At 45.1% G+C, this 5,831-nt stretch overlaps 1 non-coding gene across 1 annotated transcript; it reads left to right on the top strand.

Annotated features, from left to right (window-relative positions):
- Positions 1-5,546: 5,546 nt before the first annotated feature.
- Trnas-cga (transfer RNA serine (anticodon CGA)) lies at positions 5,547-5,621 on the top strand. The gene has a single exon. It is a non-coding gene; the product is annotated as a tRNA-Ser (tRNA).
- Positions 5,622-5,831: the final 210 nt, after the last annotated feature.

Genomic DNA, 5,831 nt, shown 5'->3' with positions numbered 1-5,831 from the left:
AACCACAGAATACCACTCGCACACAACACTGACGTATGCTACCAAAAAATATTTTTCTCCGTGATTCGTCCGTAGTTTAATTTTGGCCTCATACATCAGCAATGAAATCTTGTTCAACAATAAATACCATCAGCACTGTTCTTAGAAAATGCACTCCGACTCGATTAGTTTTCTTTCTTTTATAAATAGAATTCAGTACCACCGGTGCACATTTATTTCTTAGACATCGTAATATTGTTTGCAGTTTCAAGTAATTTAAATTTGCCGCTGTAATAAAAGTTAAGATGGCGGCCAACAAAAGATAGAGGCTTTATTTTTTAATTAAGATTTTCCTTTTCCCAATAAATAGTTAATCATTTAAATTGATACCACCAATAAAAAAAATTATTAAATTATTTTGCAGATTAGTTTAACATAAACCCATGCTATTTTCAACTAGAAGTACAAATGAAGTTGCTATATAATGGCAACTAACAATGGCTGCGCTTCTTGCGGCTATGATAAAACAATTAATACAAAATTATAATTAAAAGAGTAAGTGAATTTTCAGTAATTAACCATAAATAGTTTTAACGCATTTGGCTCTATTTGATTTTACCAGCAAATGAACATAAAAGTACAATGTTTTTCATTTAACAGACCTCAAATCGATTCGCGTCTTGCGTCGGCGATGTACATCAGAAGACGACAAAAGGGTACAAAACAAAAGAAAAGAATGACATAGATTAACAAAGAATGTGAGACAAATATTGTCTCTGTTTTACGTAATTATCATCTTTTTAAGAAATAATGAGTTACGTAGTTTTTCACACGTTCATATTCCTCTCGTAATAAAAAAATATATACACTGCTGGAAATTGAAATAAGAACACCGTGAATTCATTGTCCCAGGAAGGGGAAACTTTATTGACACATTCCTGGGGTCAGATACATCACATGATCACACTGACAGAACCACAGGCACACAGACACAGGCAACAGAGCATGCACAATGTCGACACTAGTACAGTGTATATCCACCTTTCGCAGCAATGCAGGCTGCTATTCTTCCATGGAGACGATCGTAGAGATGCTGGATGTAGTCCTGTGGAACGGCTTGCCATGCCATTTCCACCTGGCGCCTCAGTTGGACCAGCGTTCGTGCTGGACGTGCAGACCGCGTGAGACGACGCTTCATCCAGTCCCAAACATGCTCAATGGGGGACAGATCCGGAGATCTTGCTGGCCAGGGTAGTTGACTTACACCTTCTAGAGCACGTTGGGTGGCACGGGATACATGCGGACGTGCATTGTCCTGTTGGAACAGCAAGTTCCCTTGCCGGTCTAGGAATGGTAGAACGATGGGTTCGATGACGGTTTGGATGTACCGTGCACTATTCAGTGTCCCCTCGACGATCACCAGTGGTGTACGGCCAGTGTAGGAGATCGCTCCCCACACCATGATGCCGGGTGTTGGCCCTGTGTGCCTCGGTCGTATGCAGTCCTGATTGTGGCGCTCACCTGCACGGCGCCAAACACGCATACGACCATCATTGGCACCAAGGCAGAAGCGACTCTCATCGCTGAAGACGACACGTCTCCATTCGTCCCTCCATTCACACCTGTCGCGACACCACTGGAGGCGGGCTGCACGATGTTGGGGCGTGAGCGGAAGACGGCCTAACGGTGTGCGGGACCGTAGCCCAGCTTCATGGAGACGGTTGCGAATGGTCCTCGCCGATACCCCAGGAGCAACAGTGTCCCTAATTTGCTGGGAAGTGGCGGTGCGGTCCCCTACGGCACTGCGTAGGATCTTACGGTCTTGGCGTGCATCCGTGCGTCGCTGCGGTCCGGTCCCAGGTCGACGGGCAAGTGCACCTTCCGCCGACCACTGGCGACAACATCGATGTACTGTGGAGACCTCACGCCCCACGTGTTGAGCAATTCGGCGGTACGTCCACCCGGCCTATCGCATGCCCACTATACGCCCTCGCTCAAAGTCCGTCAACTGCACCTACGGTTCACGTCCACGCTGTCGCGGCATGCTACCAGTGTTAAAGACTGCGATGGAGCTCCGTATGCCACGGCAAACTGGCTGACACTGACGGCGGCGGTGCACAAATGCTGCGCAGCTAGCGCCATTCGACGGCCAACACCGCGGTTCCTGGTGTGTCCGCTGTGCCGTGCGTATGATCATTGCTTGTACAGCCCTCTCGCAGTGTCCGGAGCAAGTATGGTGGGTCTGACACACCGGTGTCAATGTGTTCTTTTTTCCATTTCCAGGAGTGTATATCGTGGATGTTATACTGTGCGAGGCCTTCAGCCGTGTATTAATTTAGTTCTTTTTAAATTTTACATAAAGGCCTTCAGCCGTGTTAAATTATAATTCTGAAGATCGATTTTATTTGAAAAAAAAATTTGCTTAAAATTGGTTCTATCTGAAATTGTTTGTAATCCGGGCCCTAAGCTGATACTTGTTCGATGTGTTATGTGTGTCCTTCAGCTGAGGAATTATGTGAGCCCCTTTTAATAAGGCCTTCAGCCGTGTGTATTCCGTAAAGGAGAATTTTTTAAGAAGGATGGGGTTTATCTTAAATTGCTTGTCTGACTTGTTGTTCAGGCCTTCAGCCATTGTTTAAAATTTGTTTGCGGCCTTCAGCCTTGCAATAAGTTAATATTTCTTTTATTAGGCTTTCGGCTGTCCTGTTGTATGTTTAAAAAGAAATTTCTTGGTTGGAAAAATTGTTTATTAATGTGTTTTAATTATAGTTGTCCTACAGACGTGTAGTGTAGGCCTTCAACCGCTAATTATTTTCAGTTGCATGTTTTTTTATAGGAAAAAAAATTTTCCTTCTATTTTATATTGCTTTTCACTTCTAAGTTTTTGGTGCGGTTTTGGTCTTCAGACCAAAAAGCATCTCATGTTCTTTAACTAGGCCTTCAACCGATAATTGTTTAATTGTGATCTTAAAGCAATGTAAATGAGTGGTTCTTAGAAAAATAAAGTTGTGTGTTTGACTGTGCAACAGACAGTAATTGTGTATGGCCCCATCCACAATCATAACCTTATCCTGTGCGCTCTCTGACTACCTACCAACATGGTCTCATTGCTTAAGGGTGGAATATTATGTAAAAGCTAGAGCAGATTATGTTTTGTCGCTTTAAGGAAGAATTTTTGAGAACAACAGTGATCGTTTGGAAGACTGGGAATTCGTGGTTGTGCAATTAATCTAATGTCGACTGTGGTACGTTAAAACCAAACCTTCCTTTTCTAATCCAGTATATGATTTGGGGATGTTGCAGTATGGGTATGTCCAGAAAAGTACGTAGATTCGAGTGATGGCGTGCAGATGTTTACTAGGCTGCAGGGTGCTTCGACGGGATCTCCACGGCCTTCGGAAGCAGCCTTGTCTGTGAGGCTAATCGAGCCGTTCATCAGCCAAAGGGCAACGCTTATCGAATGAGGCTGCCCGGCTGAACACAAGGCCCCGAAATCAGATTTCCCACCCCAGCCTGCCGCACGGCTACTTTATTGGATTCCCTAACCCAATCTTCCTTCAGGGCCAGGCAAGAGACCAGATAATCACCCTTTGGCAGTCAACCTTTCTAACCTTTGCTGGCCTGAATTAACTTTCAAATACATTTTTCTTTAATAGGAAGGGTGTTTAGCGTAAAGTGATATTTCACAAATGAGGTAAAGTTTTCGGCAAGGTCGTAGTATGGGAAGGAGCGAGCATAGTTAACAGTCTGTAAGCAAACTTTTGACAACTACCATTACAACGCCAGGAAGGACAGCAAATAACAAAGGTTTATTTATTGTGCCTATGCAATACGGTAGGATGATTGGATATGTAGGTGACTGTCGGTACACGGGTTGGGAAATTTACTACGCGTCTGTCAGCAACTGAGGCTCCAACCCTGCTGGGTTCAAAATGGTTCAAATGGCTCTAAGCACTGTGGGACTTAACATCTGAGGTCACCAGTCCCCTAGACTTAGAACTACTTAAACCTAACTAACCTAAGGACATCACACACATCCATGCACGGGGCAGGATTCGAATCTGCGACCGTAGCAGCAGCGCGGTTCCGGTCTGAAGCGCCTAGAACCGCTCGGCCACAGACGCCGGCACCCTGCTGGGCATAAAGTCGAAGTAAGCTTGGATGACAGAAACTGTTACATTATTCTGCAGCAACACTATGCCAGAGTTTATCAACTGAACACTGAGCGGAGGGTGCCATTTATATCAGCAGACCAATGACCCGATGTTTTAAATGGGTGGAAGGTCTGGGGCAAGGTGGTTTATGACAGCATCGGCAACATGTGATCTTGAGTTGTCTTCAAGAAGACTTCGAACATAGGGCACTACCGCTGAGTTTAAAACGTCAGAAGTACAATGGTGGAAAAAAACCGCAACACCAAAAAATGAATCAGTGAAGAGTAGTGAAATTTCGGGAGTACATTGGTCTAGGTAACATTTAAGTGATTAACATGGCAAAATCACAGGTAAATGGAAGCGCGAGATACGCCACTGCAAATAGGAAATGTTGGCACATTAATAACCAGTGTAACCACCAGACTATTGAATGTAACATGCATGCATTGTGTTTTACATGGGAGGGACGTCAGTTTGAGGGGTAGAGTTCCATGCATGTTGCACTTGTTCGGTCAATAAAGGGACAGATAATGCTGTTTGTGTATTACGGTGGAGTTGTCATCCGATGATGTGCCATATGTACTGGATTGGAGACAGATCTGGTGATCGAGCAGGCAAAGGTAACTTGTCGACTTTCTGTAGATCATACTTGGTTACAACAGCGGTTTGTGGGCGACCGTTATTCTACTGGAAAACATACCCTGGAATGCTGTTGATGAGTGGCAGCTCAACAGGACGAATAACAGGACTGAAGTACGGATTTGCAGTCAGGCTGCATGCGATAACGACTAGAGTGCTCGTACAGTCACACACAGTAGTACCCCAGATCATAACCCCAGGTGTAGGTCAAATGTATCCGGCACCCCAAGACAGGTTGGTTGCAGGCCTCGACTGGTCTCCTCCTAACCAACGCAGGGCCGTAACTGGCAGCGAGCAGAACTATCCGTCATCAGGAAACATAACAGACCTCCGCCCTACCCATCAATGAGCTCTCACTTGACACCACTGAAGTCTCAAATGGTAGTGTTTTGGAGTCAGTGGAGTGCCCGCTACAGGGCGTCTGGCTCGGAGCTGTCATTAAAGTAATCGATATGTGACAATTCGTTGTGTCAGTGTGGCACCAACTGCTGCTGAAATTGCTGCAGCATATGCAGTACGATGCGCCACAACCATATCCCGAACACGGTGGCCTTCCTCCTCGGTAGTGACATGTAGCCGTCAGAATCCCGATCTTCTTGCGACTGTAATTCTCGTGAATACCTCTGCCAACTATCATCTACAGTGCCTACATTCTACATCTACATCTACATCTACATCTACATGGATACTCTGCAAATCATATTTAAGTGAATGTGATTTTCACTCTGCAGCGGAGTGTGCGCTGATATGAAACTTCCTGGCAGATTAAAACTGTGCTCGGGTAGCTCAGTTGGTAGAGCACTTGCCCGCGAAAGGCAAAGGTCCCGAGTTCGAGTCTCGGTCCGGCACACAATTTTAATCTGCCAGGAAGTTTCACATATTTAAGTGCCTGGCAGGGGGTTCATCGAACCACCTTCACAATTCTCTATTTTCCAATCTCGTATAGAGCGCGGAAAGAATGAACACCTATATCTTTCCGTACGAGCTCTGATTTCCATTTTCTTTTTTTTTTTTTATCTTGGTGATCGTTCTTCCCTATGTAGGTCGGTGTCGACAGAA

This window comes from Schistocerca serialis, chromosome 6 (assembly GCF_023864345.2).
Source record: "Schistocerca serialis cubense isolate TAMUIC-IGC-003099 chromosome 6, iqSchSeri2.2, whole genome shotgun sequence".
NCBI classification, from domain to species: domain Eukaryota; kingdom Metazoa; phylum Arthropoda; class Insecta; order Orthoptera; family Acrididae; genus Schistocerca; species Schistocerca serialis.
The sequence above is the reverse complement of the archived record's forward strand: the minus strand, read 5'-3'. Positions and strand labels throughout refer to the sequence as shown.